An 18472-nucleotide genomic window follows, 5' to 3' on the forward strand; every position below is an offset into this window, starting at 1 on the left:
CCAAAGAAGATAGTAGTCCCAATTATTCGGTTACAAATAGCAGCCAATACCTCGACGCATCAAGGCCATATATGTCTACATTTCTTTGTGCTGTGGATTACTCTTTCCTGAGACCTACTTGATCATCGTTACTAGAAATATCACAAATTCACATTACAAGAAAAATTAAGGACTCAGGTGTACAAACAACATAGCAGACACCACACACCATCACCATTGTCTATATTTCAGCTGCCTATTTGGCGTATATACAGTAAACCAAAATGTAATGTTAGAACTATAATATACATATTTCAGTTAGGACTGACACGGCACATTACTTGAGATAAAAACTTACACTGGTAATCTGAATTTTCACTAAATACTTTAGTAAATTATGGTCACTCATTTTCCAACTTAAATCAGTTTATTCTGACCCAGTCTTTTCTACTCGGGAAATCCATAATTGTCTGAACAAGCCATGTACCAGGATATTCATTTATATAGTTAACTTTTACGTTTGTAGACAAATACGTACTGAATGATGACCCTTAAATGTCACAACAAAATTTGTTGATTACACAGAATTTGAAGAAAAATATCTTATTATACAAAGCAAAGCAAATGTGGCAAAATTACAATTAAAAAAGAACACGTTGCTTTATTATGACAAGATTTCAGAACATTAAAATTATCTAAAAATCGCTGTTTTGGAGGAAATTTGAAAAAGTTCAAACCATTGTAAGCAGTGACTTCAGGATATAATTTAGCAGCTGTAATGCAATATAAATGTAAGTGTTTGAAAATGCCAGTGAGCATTGCTCATATCTCGCCAGGGTTTTTAAGTGGACTATAGTTTGCAGACACCACCGTAAATAACAAAACAGTGTCAAATTTGTAATCAATAACAACAATATAAGTTTGTAGAAATAGATTATAGAACTTGCTCCTAGGTAACCATTCTGTTTTTACTTTAGAAACTCGCATGTTGGTTGGAGAGGCCCTTCAAGCGGGGACGAGGAGGGGGGGGGGGGGCAGGCTTCTGTTATAGATAAGACAAACTGACTTCGTTTTGAAGTACCACTGGTGTTCAAGGCTCATATAGGCATCATAAATGCATGATGCATGGATATAGTCTTTGACACTCTTTGTACTGAAAAGAAATAAATGTAAACAATACATCGTGCACATTCACATGGGAAAATATATTACAGACAAACGTGCACTTTTACTACAATACTGGATATATGATAACGGAAACTAGTCAAGATGACGTCACCCTCTTGAACAGAACCACAAAAAATGAAAGGAAAACTGCAACATGTTGTTGGCGTGATGTCGTCCTCCATCCGGTTCATTACGTTGAGTAAATCTCAGAAAATCTAATATCCACTTTAATTGATTCAATGGTTGTCGCTGGGATGGGTGACCAAGCGTCCATTTTCAGATGAACAACGGTCAGTCGCTGGGCAAATTGCTGGGCTTAAGTCATCTACAACAAATCAAAAACAACGATGTCAGGTTATTAATATTCGTTTGCTTACAATACCAATCTTGGAACATTAACATAACGGACTTTTCATATGGAACTCGAAAAAGTACTCGAAAAAAGAAGCCGGAAGAAAAAGTACTCCATTTCGGTACTTGGATTATTAAAAACAGTAATCGGACTAGAACTTGGTACTCGAAACCCAAGTACCCGGAAGTACTTGACTTACATGTACTCGACTAGAGCACTGTTGGCTTGAATTGACACTTTCTTTCTATTACAACTGTTACATTGAGGAGCTGAAGGCTGAGCCTTTCTGACCATGGACAATTCCGAATATAAAGTGGGACAAAATCTTGACGTCCAGAACTTTGAACCAGAAACGGATAAAACAGAAATTTTCACGACCAGATAAAAATAATTGCCAGGTGACTTTCCTTTTTTTAAGTAAAATATCTAACTACCTCGTTAATGTATTTAAAGAGAAGGATGAGTGACCAGTCTTCTGTGTACAGATAACTTCTGTACAGAGTGTAAGAGAAGTGCTGCATTTTATTTAATATCACTCAGCTGGGACAACATTTGGTATTGATGTACTTTCAGTTCCCGCTTCAAAGCAATCACTGACGTTGTGAGCATTATGAACACCTCGCTTATATTTGATAAAGCTTAAAAACGTCTGTTCAATAGAAGACAATAGCGTGGTGAAGCATTGGAAAATTGTGCCAACTGGCTGTTCAATATATTGCAGTTAATAAATCATCCATGATAATAATACGTAGTAACTATAGCCATGGATCGTGGAACTTTCTATTGCAGTGCGTCATGGTTCTTCATCCTTACACAATTCTAATAAGTAAGTTTGCTTTAACAACTTCATATTTAGCGTAATCTTATATATACTGTAATGAAGCCAATATTTTGGGCAGAGAAAGAAGGCATATAAAGTGAAGTTTCTAATTTATTGGAATATGATATATGGAGATGACATCATACCAAACTCTGTAGGAACTGATTGAATCCTGGGAGGATGGATCTGAAGACCAAGTAGACTCCTATCATGTCGGACATCCTGGGTATCATAATCCTCGGTACACTGGACTGGTAAAGTATCTGAAAAACAGAGAATGTAAAGACCAGATCAGAAATACCAATGAAGTGACTCAAAGAGATAGGATGATATATCAAACACGTCTAATCTCACGAGTGTAATTGAGATGTCATAATTACTCAAATATAGGTTTTCATGCTAAAATAAGCTATAAATAAGGAAAAACACGTCTAAAACTTCAAAGTAAAACGTCACCATTTAATAGAGAAATATCAAATGTTCTAGATGAAAGTTGAAATTAGGGGTGAACAAATCCGATTTAAACATTTCGATTTGACATAAAACATCATTATCTTAAGTGAAAAACCGAATTACGCCATAAACGACCACATTATCGTTTCGTTTCGTTTATTTATTTATTTTTTTCTCACAACATGTACACATTTTAATTAGCTAATGCAGAGAGTTATGGAATGTGAAAGCAAGTGTATCAAAAAACCCATTGTGGGCTTATCTAGTGAGACACTCCCTGTGCATAGAGTACACAAATAACTAACATAAAGAAAAGAATTACGAAAATAACTAAGACAAATGGAGAAAAGGAAGAAAAAGGAAAGAAAGGAAAAAGTTGAAGTAAAATTTGTATTTAAACGAATTAAGGGAAGCAAGGTTGTGACCTGACATTAGGCAGCAGAGAATTCAATGTGATGCTTGTACGACGACGAAGGCTACAGTTTCCTACATTGGTGTGAATGCGATTAGGTCGCACAATTTATATGTGGCGTGTGTTATTATTGTGAATATCATGGGTGTGAACAAGGAAATTGTCGAAAGCAGGTGGGACCTGTCCACAGTGGCGGCGGAACCGGGGGGGCTTGGGGGGGGCTCAGCCCCCCCCAATGAAAAAGTTGAGGGGGCAAATGCATGATAAGCCCCCCCAATATTTACCAAGGCTCCGAAACGTGCATCTGCCCATTTTTCAATGCATACTTGTCGATCTGTCCGATGCACACGTATACTATATAGGTGTAATAATTTTAGTAATTGCTGGGGGACCCTGGTCCCTCGGACCGTCCCCTGGCTATAGACCACATTGTCACCCCAACCGCGTCTTCACGCCCCGTGAAAAGTGGAAGCAGTTAGTGTGAGTACCGGTAAGCGTAACACAACTTCGTCTTAGGCCAATGACTTGCCTCATTTCAGCCAGTTCTCCAACATCCCCTTACTTAGTGGCGGAGCGTCCATATATACAGTCAGGGGGCGGATCCCCCCCCCCCCTCCTGACGGACTCAAATGGACTGCTGGCGCCCTTTTCAGCTTTTCACTACTTTTAACTTATTCGCGATTATTGACTATTTTATTGCGCTCTCATATACCTATTGACATTTGTCATATTCTGTTGGTGTAATTTTCCGACAAAATGGCGATGACACCTATTTATTCTCCGTTTATCTGCAAATTAGCAAGGCCCGAAAAGGGTCATTTCCTGCAATCTAGGGAGTAACTTTACTCAATTTTTTCCGTACGCTCCGCGCCAACCTGTGGTGGCGCTCCGCTTAGATAGTGTCGAAAGCGCCCCTACAGACCATTCTTGCCCCCCCTGACCAATACCCCTAGCTCCGCCACTGCCCTTACTACACTCAAAAACGTCTTTGCGAGAACACTACGAGTAATAGCTACTCTCTTAAAACACCATCGAATATACAAATTACAATGTTTTTAGAGACTTTTACGTGCAATCTGAGAAATTGCAGGCTTGAGACCCATATTTTAGGGCTAGGTATTCGCAGCATAAAACACTCGGGAAGTACCGTTTCCGGCCATCTGGGGGTTTGAAAAAAAAACCAAATTTTCTTGTACGCTCCGCGCCAACCGATGGTGGCGCTCCACTTAGATAGTCTCCACACATTAGCCCCCCCAATAATTTTTCAGTTCCGCCGCGCCTGCCTGTCCATGAATAACTCTATAAGCATTTTCCTCTGATGCCATAATGATTAAACATTGAAATTGGTGGATTCCACGTAGAACGCAGTTTTTAAGGGTAAACACCAATTGCTTGACATAAACCATCAATATTTTGAGGTGGAAGTCGAATTTGGAGAAAAAACGAGCGTCGTAATTTGAAAATATCGCATGCACTTTTCGACATCTACAAATATGAAATTATTCTGTGCAACGGCCCCACCACTGGCTTTCAGCTCATTAGGTTTGAAAGCTTGGGCTGGTTCGTGCATGGTGAGGTTACAGGCGGCGAAGTCCCCGGTAAATTTGGAATTTGACGTCTTTCATTTTATCTTCGTATCTCGTTTAAAGCACAAAATATATCTGAAGAGGAGAATTCAATTTATGTGGAACGTATCTCTAGATCCCACAATGGGCAGGTCCGAAGGGATGTGGGGGGGGGGGGCAGGGGCTGCATCAAGCTGCATTGTAGCAAACCTAGCAACATTATCGAATAAACACTGAGAACGAAGTTAAATCTGAATTCAAAAAGAATTTTGAAAATCCAAAGTCTATGCCAACTTTCAATGACAGGAATGTTTGGGTCCTCTTCCCCATATATTGCCATGCTCTCTTTGTGTTACAGAATACCTTATACCTTGAAATATTTGAAGAATATCTTTCCAAATGATAATAAATAGCGTGGTGTGATAAGCTAACAAATACTGGGAGAGGTGGGCAGAAATGGGCGCGGTTTTACGAGCCTCTCCATACGAATTTTACGTAGAACGTAAGAAATTGTAAATAATTGAAACTAGAATTTTTCCCTTTAAATTTCGAAACTATATATACCAATTTTTTTGCTGTATGTCTCAAACGATTTCTCAAGCGTGAACTGCTTTACTCTACATTTACATATTTGTTTTGAAAATTCGACTACTCAAAAACGAGTACATAAAGTAGTGAATTCTTGTCTTCGTAAAGTTTTTGATTTAACCTTTCTCAAACACATACTTTCCCACCACCTTTGTTTATACTCGTACTTCAGTGTGTGGGGTAACCTTATCCTTCTTTTTCGGCTTTGTCAGCCCATGGAGGTAAAAACATGCAGCCATACACAATTTGGCGCTCCATGGGATTCGCGCAAGCGCAGAGGGTACACTGAACATTGACCAATCACCCAGTTCGCCTCTTTACGTAACGTAATTCTAAAATTAAAAAAGTTGGTTCGCAACACAGTACAGCAACATAGAGCATGGATAACGCTTAACAATATCTTATACATTTTTCGAGAAAATGAATATTCATTTCTTTATCGACCTGTAACGTAACCAGTACAAATAATTCGCTGTTCTCACAAAAACTTCATTTGAATTTATTTTTTGTCACAATTTCTCAAAGTATTTTCATTTCTAGATTATTAACGTCTGTTTTGTAACCTTGTGCACGCGCTTTTTGATTAAATATTGTCAATTTGTCATCAAACTCTACCAATTAGGGGATTTAAGCCATTATCGTGATCAGCACGATACTGAAGCTATTCACAATTTATATTAGTTTTGACGTCAATTGTGTCGTACAACGATGTGTTAAATAAGTTTAAAATTTAGAGTAGTAGGGCTTCTCGGCCTTCTGTCTAAGATCATGTGTAGTATCTGTTCCCTTTTGAGGGGAATGGTAATGCACACCTGACGATGATCACACAGTCACAGTACCGATGCAAGGGGACTGGGGGTTAGAAGCGGATCAGTCGTTCAGTAGTTTGGTTTTCTTGCCCAGGTTGTTTCCTGGGCGACTTTTTCTTAAAAAGTATAGGGCTTCTCGATGATCACATAGTCACAGTCCCGATGCAAGGGGAATGGGGCTGAGAGCGGATCAATCGTTCGGTAGTTTGGTTTTCGTGCCACCTTTTTTTTAAAAAGTAGGGCTTTAATGTGATAGTCGCGGAGTTTAAGGAATGTGAAGGGGTAAAACCGGGCAAATGGATCAGGGATTGTGGGCAAAAATCGAGATGGCTTAATTAAGGACAAATTTCAGCAACATCAAAAGTGAAGTTTTAACAAAGAAATGTATTTCTCTGTGTAGGAATTGAGATTGGGGACGGGGGTACACAATCAGTACCAAACGTTCTAACGCCAGTACTGAAAGTGAGTAGAGGTGGCCAATTTATCGATCCAAAGGCAGTGAATTATCTCACCATATTAAAATTAGATCATCTCAAGGAAGAAAAAAATTTGAACACTTTATGGGAATCTCATCCCCATTGGTGTCATTGTCTGGTGCAGGGAATTGTACACCAGCCTACGATTTATTGTATGACGGAGGGCACAGGCGTAGGAGGCGGGGGGGGGGGGGGCTGGCTGGGCTGCAGCCCCCAACCATATTTTTTGGAGAAAATTCGGGCAAAATGCTGAGAATTTTTCGAGCACCTACTGAGAGAAAATAATTTGCAGTGTGTTTTTCATTTTTTTTGGGGGGGGGGGGAACTTCGGCAATATGCTGAGAATTTTTCGGGCATCTACTGAAAGAATAATAATTTGCAATGTGTAATTCAAATTTTTTGTGAAAATTCTGGCAATATGCTGATAATTTTTCGAGCACCTACTGAAAGAAAATAATTTGCAATGTGTTTTTCAAGTTTTTTTTGGGGGGGGGGTGGGGGATTCGGGCAATATGCTGAGAATTTTTCGGGCACCTACCAGTGGCTGAGCGTCCATACAGTCAGAGTGGGCGGATGCCCCCCTGACGGACTCAAATGGACTACTGGCGCCCTTTTCAGCTTTTTACCACTCTCTACAAGTTATTCGCGATTATTGACTTTTTTATTGCGCTCTGGAATACCTATTGACATTTGTCACATTTTGTTGGTACAATTTTCTGACAAATGGCGATGACACCTATTTATTCTTCGTTTATCTGCAAATTAGAAAGGCCCGGAAAGGGTGATTCCCGGCAATCTAGGGAGTATCTTTACTCAAAAATTTTCTGTACGCTCCGCGCCAACCTGTGGTGGCGCTCCGCTTAGATAGTGTCGAAAGCGCCCCTACAGAGCATTCTCCCCCCCCCCCCTGACCAATACCCCTATAGCTCCGCCACTGACACCTTCTGAGAGAAGAAGAACTTGCAATGTGTATTTCAATGGTTATATTATTATCATTATTGTTGTAACGACTTCCCCAATAATTGGAAGGGTTAAAACACGGAAAACGATTGTACGACATGTGATGTAATAACCGAAGAATGCCTATATGATAGGCACATTAAAACGTGGAGCGCGCGCGGAGCGCGCGAAAAATTTTGGTTATATTTTCGGGCAAGTCGTTACAGCCCCCCCCCCCCCCCCCAAATGAAATGAGGCTCCTACGCCTATGATGGAGGGTTGTATTTCTTATGACAGACAGAGAGATATAACATAAGGACATAAATTTGAGTCAATGCTTCCATGTCTATCATATCAGAAATATCACAATTTTGTACGTCTCTTCAAAGTTATAATTATGGCTCGTATCAGGTGCGTATCCAGGGGGGGGGCGTTGGGGGCGCGCGCCCCCGGGTAAGAAAAAGAGAAGAGAAAAAAAGAGAAGAAAAAAGGAAAAAAGAGGGGAAAAAAGAGGAGGAGGAGAGGAAGGAAGGGAAAAGAAAAAGAAGAAAGTGAGAAAAAGGAGAAAAAGAGGGAGTAAAAGCAAAACGCGAAGACACCGGGAAGAGAAAGAGGAACAGTGACATCATTACAGCGCTGAAGGGTAGCATGTGACGGATCAATGATTTCGTAAAAGTGTGACTCACCCTACCCCTTACACCGACAACTCCATTTTTTGACGTTTCCATTTTCATCTCTCACTAATGATCTATATATATAGTATATATGGTCTATCATAACGCATGTGTAGAATTGTGCTATGAAACCAACTGTGGCTGGTCTCGAACTCGACCGTGTCGTCGGGGAACATGGCGCATTTTGGGATGGGGGCGACCGCCCGCCACCCCCCATTCAGCATTTTTTTAAATGATATCGCTAAGTAATTTCAAAATAGAAAGTGCTTAGAGGCAACTTACAAGGCCTGGGAAGTGTCATTTCCAGCGATCTGGGAGGCATTTTCGGCCAAAATTTGCTTGTACGCTTCGCGCGAACAAATGGTCCTGGGTAGTGCCATTTCCAGCGATCTGGGAGGCATTTTCGGCCAAAATTTTCTCGTACGCTTCGCGCCAACCTATGGTGTCGCTACGCTTAGATAATTTGCCTACAGCTTTGGCCCTTCCCTGGCAAATTCCTCGCTACGCGCCTGTTCGAATTTGTAACGCAAACAGCAGATATCACATCATATCAGTGAGCATGAAAATGGCGTTCCAGGATGAAAAGCCTCAAAACTGTCCGACTTGCCTTAAAAAAAAATAATAAAAAAAAAAAAATAAAAAAATTTCGCGCGCAAAGCGCGCGTTCAACGTGTTCATGTCAATATCATATAAGCAAGAATCGGTTATTACATCGCATGCCATCATGTACCGTACGGTCCGTTCAAATTGCGCAGTATACCGCGGGATGCTAATGTAAACAACGACATGTCTCATGTAGATGTATAAAAAGCATGGAGGTCCAATTATGTCAAAACTCTCTTTTACATTATTAATGGCGAATTAGGGCCTGCACCCCCGCCGCGCAGTGGCGGAGCGTCCATATGGTCAGGGGGGACGGATGCCCCCCTGACGGACTCAAATGGACTGCTGGCGCCTTTTTCAGCTCTTTACCACTTTTTACTTATTCTAGATTATTGACTTTTTTATTGCGCTCTCATCTACTTATTGACATTTGTCACATTTTGTTGGTGTAATTTGGCGATGACACCTTATTCTTCGTTTATCTGCAAATTAGCCAGGCCCGGAAAGGGTCATTTCCGGCGATCTAGGGAGTATCTTTACTCAAAAATTTTCTGTACGCTACGCGCCAACCAGTGGTGGCGCTCCGCTTAGATAGTGTCGAAAGCGCCCCTACAGACCATTCTCGCCACTCCTGACCAATACCCCTAGCTCCGCCACTGCCGCCGCGCCTCATACGCCTATGTGTGTAGTGTTCGGTTTCGGAAATATCTGCTATTTTTTCATTTCCTTCAACCAAGTTTTATAATAGCCGTTATAACAGGTTTTAATATTTGTACACCAATAAATTAACTATGTCTGAATTTTAGAAAATTTCTGACCAACATTCTACATCACACTTCCCTCTACTCGTGCAATTTTTGACCGGTCTGAAAGGGGTTGAAGGAAGTTTTTTCTATATTGGTTGTCCATAGATGAAATTTTGTACAACATTATGGGTATGTTTTGAAGTGAGTTTATTCACGAGAAATGTGAATTTTCAAATTCTGAACAAATATGGGGCTTAAAACCTTGAAAAGTGGGGCTGACGGGTATTGTGGGCCGCGACGTAGAATCACCTACAAAAGCAAAGACCCACAGGAGATGCGATCAGGTCGAACATGATGTGTGCCGGGTTGACAATCTTCAAAAAGGTTATTGATGGAAAAAAAACTATTAGGAAATACTTGGTTCTCAGGCAAAAAGTGTACATCTGGTTGGTCATTTCAAGCCCGAGAAGTGCCGTTTCCGGTGATCTGGGGGGTTTCAAAACAAGAAATTTTCTTGTACGCTGCGCGCCAACCGATGGTGGCGCTCCGCTTAGATAGTAATTCGCGCCCCCCGGGTTAGAAAATCCTGGATACGCGCCTGCGTATCACCTATTTAGTCCCTCCTTTCCCTTCCTTTCTCTCTTAAAACAAAGATAAAACGTTCCATCATCAAAAGTTTTCTTTAATTCAAAGTTGTGAAACGAAGGAGCACTGGGACTGAGAATTGTGAATTTACATCACTTGAATGCCGACCACGTGACACCGGCCTCAGAGCTTAGGTCCTGATGTGAATATAACTTCTAATATTTCTTTAACTTTTAATATTTAATATTGTACCGTAAGATATCTTATCATTTACAAATCGCGAAGCTACTGGCTAAGTGATAGGACTGGATAAACTTCTAAAGTGTAGAGGCCTATAATTATAATAATCATATATCTTTAACATGATAGTACATTAAACATTCTCTTAACATATACAGTGATGGAATTTCCAAATATTGGAAAGTTATTGAAAGAAAAGAAAGCTGTGTTGTAAAGTTAACTTACCAGCTGGGAGAAGGGGCTTAAATCGCACCAGAAAACACCCCATGTTCACTAAGTCAGCTTGAATTTGTGAATGATAAACTATAAACAGTGATACTAAAAAGCTATACGGTACCAGAGAATTGTACGGAAGCCACAAATGATCATCTCGTAAACAGACGTTACGTAAATATCCAAACGCGTACTTCCCAGGAGGAACGTTGGTGTGGGAGAAACCAAATCTACCTAAGAAAATTTTTAATAGTTTAAGATAAATAGAGTAACATTTCGGTGGGAAGAAATCAAGAAAGTCTCCGTTGTTTCGTATGCTTTTCTGTGTCATTAATTCCTGGCAAGGCGAGGATCCGTGTACAGCCATAAATCATCCCCCCATAAATGTGCCCCCCATACCATAGAATTCCTCTTTAAATTACACAGTGTAATCCTCCTCCTCTCACGGTAAAAGCAAGGATTCTGTCTTTCCCTTTTGGCGTTATTTATGTTTCATTCACTACAAAACGTACACAGAGATTTCAACAATGTTTATTCATTTCTGTTTTGCATAAGATTTCATCATTTTGCGAGTCCGGACTCTGCAGCAGAAAATACAAACGAGCCTTGTGCATGGAAACTGTTATAAGTGTACGAAGGATTATTTGGGTGAATTATGCAGTCTTGTCCAGTTTGATATTATGGTGGACGAATTTGTGCCCACGAAACACGGCCCACGACACGCCTCAAATGTATTGACTAATCGTAACGTTACCCTAATGGAATAGGACGGTAATTTGGGATATTCTTTAATCTTTTGCAAAGCTATGGTAATTTCACCCAAAATATTGCAAAGCTGCTGTTTGTGACAAGCTACCAAATTTTCAGTTGGAAGATGTTTCATTTCTGCCGCAGGTGAATTTCTCATGCATTCTTCTATGTTATTTTCTTATCCACCACGAACCTAAACAAACACGGTAGTGTATATAGTTGGATATACGAGAAAAAGTTCACCACTGCAATAAAGTAAAAAAATACATACAGCCTTGGTATTAGGGATCATGGAAACAGTATTACCTGATGTAGGTGGGGTAGCACACGCTAACCATCGCTAACCATCGCTTCTCGGCCTTTTGGCTAAGATCATGTGTAGTATCTGTTCTTTTAGGGAATGGTGATACACACCTGACGATGATCACACAGTCACAGTCCCGATGCAAGGGGACTGGGGCTGAGAGCGGATCAGTCGTTTGGTAGTTTGGTTTTCGTGCCCAGGTTCTTTCCTGGGTGACTTTTTCTTAAAAAGTACCATCGCCGATGCAAGGGGACTGGGGCTGAGAGCGGATCAGTCGTTTGGTAGTTTGGTTTTCGTGCCCAGGTTTCCGTATAAGGTTTTCCGTATAACTAACTTGGAAGTAGGACTGGGTTCCTTTTGTCCTTGACGACAATAGAAAACTTCCGTATAACCAACAGACCTGTAAGTAGGACTGGGTTCCCTTTATCCTTAACGACAGTAGGAAACTTCTGTCCTTTGTTAACACCCTTAATGTAACACCCAAACTGTAAAAATATCCACTATATTGATCTCAGGTAAACACCAAACATTACTACAGAAATAGATTTTAGTGTGGTGTATTGTGTCCCATGCCAATGGTTCTTAATTTCGTAAACTAAAGTAAGCAAAACGACCACTCGAAACGACCACTAATTGGACAATGTAACAGAAAGTGAAGAGAACACACTCGGGGCCGTGTTGAGACGGATTTTGGCCCTAATCCATGCAGCATGCCTTGGATCACCAAACTGATGGTTAACATGAACCCCAAGGACATTGTAGAAGAGCACCATAACGAGTCTTGCCCGGTCCAAAGAGTGCTATTCCTTTTTTAATGATTCTCACGGGACCTGATAGATACCCTTTAGGCTTTAGTCAAGAACAGCACGCCTTGGACCACCCAACCAATGGGTCATATACATTCTATGGACATTGTTGAGGGGTACTATTATGCGTCTAACCCGGTCCAAAAGAGTGCTTGACTAATACAAATTGCTAATGCACAATCATTATCCAGTAGATTCATCGACATTTTCTTTTTTGAGGTTTTACTCTATGTGTGTACCAGGGTGGTGATACAAAAGAAAAGCAACACCTTTGGCGCGCAAGATTAATTCTAATTGGTGCTTCACGATCACTAGCATACAAAGTTTCCTTCCCACCCAGGAGAAACACACGCGCACTTTTTTTTATTGGAGGGGCTACTCCATTTCTCAGAAAAAATTGATTACTGAAGACTGGCAACGCAATGAAAACCGTTTTTTTTTTATTAGTTCATAGAACTTAAGTTCTTTTATTCGTTTCACACGTCACAGATTTACAGATTGAAAGAACAGAGAAGTTTTCTTGCCTCTCTCCATGAAAGTGTTTGTGAACGCTGTTACCCCCTTCGTAGGTTCTGAAAGATTCCACTGCTACATTCTATATAGAGCTGACTAAGGCAATCAGTCATCTCGGGTCAAGCGGAGATAAACTTGCTTTAGTAGTTTATTTAGCAAAATAGTCTTCAAGTGAAGTAGTTCTACCTAAACATATATTTTATGCCGAAATCCTTTTCTGATTTATTGATGATCTCCATTAGTCATAGTTGGTGATGAACCAATCCAAGTTACCCTATGTAGTGCCATTCTATGCATTTTTCATTTAATCGTGTTTCCATGTGCTTGTCCTTTCTCTTAGCGATTTTTCAATAGAAAGTTTCTGTTGGAGTGTATAGAGGGCAGATCCACCATAAGAAGTTTCACTGGGTTTATTCCAACTAAACATAGACCAGAGTTAGTGTGAGTTTTTAGAAAATTTCCTTTTATTCAATTTTACCTGAATATTAATTATAACTTCCATAACCTAGCTATACAAATTTTACAAAATACACGAGATATATTCAATCCATTAACAAAAGTGCCAGATTTTAGGCCAATTTCGCGATTAGTCAAAATTACACTTTTCTAATCACTTAGAATTGTATTTAATGTATTAATTCTTCGGTTAATATAAATTAGGCTATCTGCTGAGTCAAATATGGGAGTATAGAAGTCAGGAGATATATAACATGCTTAATATCCACCCCTCCCACCCCCCCCCACCCTCCTCATTTATTCTCTAGTTGGATTGAAATGTACTTGTAGAAGAGAAATTTTCATGCCAAAATTACTTTAATCTGGTAGAATTGATACATTTTACCAATTTATGTGCAAAGATGTTCCATATGACTATTACTCAATGCTTCATAAGATAAATGTGAAGGAGCGGAACAAAGGACCATGCGTTCTGATTGTAATTGAATGATTCATTCAGGGTGTTTCTTAGAAGTTTTCTCTCGTTAAAGTGCGCTTGACCATTAGGCTCGAACTAATTGATACCGATGTACGAACTGACTGCCTACCTTGTCCATGGAATTACCTTTAAAAGACTGAGAGGTCATGTTTATTATAGCGTGACTGCTCCCTAGTGTCGAACCATCAACATTCTTAAGTGATAGATATATGAAAGAATCTGCAGCATGTTGAAATTTTAACTGCATTTTCGCATTTGTATTCCCAAATGAATTAAATATCGGAAATAGTCAAAATTTTCTTCGTTCCTTGTTTGAACGTTACTGCATGTGCCATTAATGCATGGTAGGCCTAGGGGATTGTTCATTACTTTGATTGTTTGTCCGGCTGTAAGCTTCAGTTGAGCTTTTATGACAGTGCATGCCTACTGCAAGCCTGCCACAAGCCTGCCACAAGTCTGCCACAAGCCTGCCACAATCCTGCCACAATCCTGCCACAAGCCTGCCACAAGCCTGCTACAAGCCTGCCACAAGCCTGCTACAAGCCTGCTACAAGCCTGTTACAGCCTTGCTTTAGCCCTGAAAAGATGCTGTCGCTTTATGCCACTGTGTTCAAATAACTCCCACATTGCAATTTCCCTCTTTGATTAGGCCTGAAATTTCGTTCAGAATGATGTGATGGTAGCTCTTGGAGGTCAGAAAGCGTGCCTGATGGTTCTGTTAGACCTTTCGGCCGCTTTTGATACGGTCGACCACCGCCAGCTTCTTAGTACACTCAGTGACCTTGGTGTTAAAAGTAGCGCCTTAAAGTGGATGACATCATACCTCAGTGATCGCCAACAGATTGTGTGTCTGGGAAAGGATTCTTCTGACCCTCAGACGTTAGAATGTGGCGTGCCCCAGGGTTCGGTCCTGGGGCCTGTGCTCTTCACGGTATACACGTCTTCACTGGGTCAGCTCCTTCGCTCGCAGGACATGGACTATCACTTCTATGCAGACGACTCGAGTCTCTATCTTATGTTCCATCCCAATGACATTTCTATCACTGTGCACCGTCTAGAGAAGTGCATAGCCTCAGTTCGGCAATGGATGTCACACAAATGCCTGAAAATGAATGACTCAAAGACTGAGGTGCTTCTAATATCATCAAAGCATCTGGCCAGGAAGATAGAGTGTCCAAGCATCATTATTGGTGACCATCAGGTGGAGCCTAGTGATATGGCAAAGAGCATCGGTGTCATAATGGACAAACATGCCTCTATGGAAGACCATATAACATCTGTGTGTCGGTCTGCTCAGTACCATCTCTACAACATCGGAAGAATACGAAAATACCTCACCAGAGAAGCCACAGAGCAGTTAATCCATGCTTTCATAACATCTAAACTGGATTACTGCAATGCACTTTTCTGTGGACTACCAGTTAAACAAATAAAACGACTGCAAAGGCTCCAAAACATAGCAGCAAGGATCGTTACACTAACAAGAACGTCTAATCATATTACCCCAATATTGCATGAACTTCATTGGCTGCCAGTATCACAGCGGATTAGGTTCAAAGTCCTTCTTCTTGTGTTCAAGTGCCAGAACAACATGGCACCTCCATACCTGCAAGATCTGATCCGTCTTTATCAGCCAACAAGAGCCCTACGTTCTGCTGGTCATAGTCGTCTGGAGGTTCCGATCACCAAGACAAACAGCTATGGGAACAGAGCTTTTTGCGTGGCTGGGCCACGCCTCTGGAATGAGCTGCCAGCTGAACTGAAAACTGTTCCTACTCTCACGACCTTTAAATCAAAGCTGAAAACTTTCCTTTTTAGACAGCATTACTGCAATTTTTAAACTGTGTATTTAAATTTCTTTCATGTGCAATACTCAAACGTGCATGTTTTTTTTGTTTATTTTTCATACTCATTTATATTGTATTTAATTCTGCATTTTTTACTACATATTTTGTGTCATATTTTTATATTTCTTATTTGCTGTTACATAGCGTTTTAGAGCACTTTTGTGGATTTTACGCTTTACAAAATAAATTATTATTATTATTATTAAGTGATTTGGGCAAGTTAAAGTGTTATATATGCTGACATATCAATGAATTCGGAAGTCATTTAGAGGTAACGTTCTAAAATTGTAAAAGCCTTCCTACAGAATTTGGCCATATATAGACATGAGGCCAGGGACGTCGCTAGAGGGGGGGGGGGTGTTGTAGGGGGTGTCTCACCCCCCAATCTTGGTAAAACTGACGATAGTTGGAAAATTTGAGTGCGACAGTCGGAATTTCCGACTGTCGCACTCTAATTTTTCCGACTGTCGCACTCTAATATTCATATATTCTTGTAATTTGTGAGTGACCTAGTCATATTTACCACGTTTTCCTTGTCAAATTGAGAAATTGTATCTCGTGATCCTTATACTCCACCATACAAAACTTTATATGATTTTGAATACTGTAAAAAAAATGCCTAACCAAAATACTGTACATCGTATACAGTTAAAATGCTCTATGCTAATCTACGGAAGCTTAAAAGTGCCATCGACATAAGAAACACTTTGCCCTATAAGGTGAAATTTTTCAGTAAATTGTTTAGAGTACAAGATAAAATCTTATCAAAAAACAGAAAAATGTTGGATTGCTCAGTTGCTTTAACTGAGCAATTGAACAACTTTCTGAAAAACGTTTAATTGACAACTTATCGTATCTCGTGAATTGGACGTTTTGCTGCAAAATGTTCAATTGTTCACTTCATTCCATCTGAGCAATTGAAAAAGTTTCTGCAAAATGTTTAATTGACAACTTACCTTATCTCGGCAAATGGACATTTTTTGGCAAAATGTTCAATTGTTCACTTCATTCCAACTGAGCAATTGCAATATTTTTTGGGCAAAATGTTTAATTGACAACTTATCGTATCTCGTCAACTCAACATTTTTCTGCAAAATTTTTAATTGTTCAAATTCATTCCAAATGCTCCAAGTTCCAAATCCTTTTTTCATGTGAGTGATAAATAGTCTCACCCCCTCCCCCACCCCAAGAAAATAATATTAAGCGCGCTAGGAAAAAGCACTGTATTTTGGGGTAATTTCACTATGTCGTCGAATATAATTTGTTGAAAATTTGTTGTTTTCCTCTTTGTTACATGAACATAGCTTTTGTAGTTAGTAGTCTATGTAGCCTCTCAAGCAGATAACTTATACTCAATTGCTTACTCGCTTAATTAACCACAGTGATTAATAAGTTTGTGAAGTGAGGGCAAGGGGTACAACAGTACCGAAAAAAAGTTCGGAACAAAAGTGCAGTCGCGAAAGATAGGGTGTCTGACTGACACTGACCGTATCGTTGACGAGTAGTGCTTGGGGGGGGGGGGGGGGTACAAGGCAGCAGTCGGAATTTTCCGGCTCCAAAACCCATCCAGTTGGAATTTCAGCCACTACACCACCCCCCCCCCCCAATCATCAGGCCTTGGCTACGTCCCTGCATGCGGCCATAAATAAGAATTCATACGACCCAATGGTTGGGTGATCCAAGGCGTGCTAGCCTTGATAAGTGCCCAAAGTGATTATTTTCGTGGTCCCGTTACACTCATTAAAGAAGTAATTATTTAGTGGTCATTTAAATTGGTAAAGCACTCTTTGGACCGGGCAAGACGCATTATGGTACCCTTCTACGATGTCCTTGGACTTCCTATGACCCATTGGTTAGGTGGTCCAAGGCGTGCTAGCATTGATAAGTGCCCAAAGTGATTATTTTCGTGGTCCCGTTACACTCATTAAAGAAGTAATTATTTAGTGGTCATTTAAATTGGTAAAGCACTCTTTGGACCGGGCAAGACGCATTATGGTACCCTTCTACGATGTCCTTGGACTTCCTATGACCCATTGGTTAGGTGGTCCAAGGCGTGCTAGCCTTGATAAGTGCCCAAAGTGATTATTTTCGTGGTCCCGTTACACTCATTAAAGAAGTAATGATTTAATGGTCAGTTTAATTGGTCAAGCACTCTTTGGACCGGGCAAGACGCATTATGGTACCGTTCTACAATGTCCTTGGACTTCCTATAACCCATTGGTTATGTGGTCCAAGGCGTGCTGCATGGATTAGGGCCCAAAGCTTTTTCGTTGTTCCGTTACACTCATTAAAGAAGTAATGATTTAATGGTCAGTTTAATTGGTCAAGCACTCTTTGGACCGGGCAAGACGCATTTTGGTACTCTTCTACAATGTCCTTGGACTTCCTATAACCCATTGGTTATGTGGTCCAAGGCGTGCTGCATGGATTAGGGCCCAAAGCTTTTTCGTGGTCCCGTTACACTCATTAAAGAAGTAATGATTTAATGGTCAGTTCAATTGGTCAAGCACTCTTTGGACCGGGTTAGACGCATTATGGTACCCTTCTACATTGCCATTAGAGTTCATGTTTTCCATCGGTTTGGTGATCCAAGGCGTGCTACATGGATTAGGGACCAAATCTTTTTCGTGGTCCCATTACACTCATTAAAGAAGTAATGATTTAATGGTCATTTTAATTGGTCAAGCACTCTTTGGA

The 18472-nt window shown here is 40.4% G+C and overlaps 1 protein-coding gene and 1 pseudogene across 6 annotated transcripts in view; one reads left to right on the forward strand and one right to left on the reverse strand.

The window, feature by feature from the left end:
- The window catches only part of LOC139965474 (uncharacterized), a 172637-nt gene that overhangs the window by 62337 nt on the left and 91828 nt on the right, over positions 1–18472 (reverse strand). The gene's annotated exons all lie outside the window — the stretch shown is intronic.
- Positions 11718–11812, forward strand: LOC139965877 (U2 spliceosomal RNA; annotated as a pseudogene).

Source organism: Apostichopus japonicus, chromosome 3 (genome assembly GCF_037975245.1).
Source record: "Apostichopus japonicus isolate 1M-3 chromosome 3, ASM3797524v1, whole genome shotgun sequence".
Classification (NCBI taxonomy): domain Eukaryota; kingdom Metazoa; phylum Echinodermata; class Holothuroidea; order Aspidochirotida; family Stichopodidae; genus Apostichopus; species Apostichopus japonicus.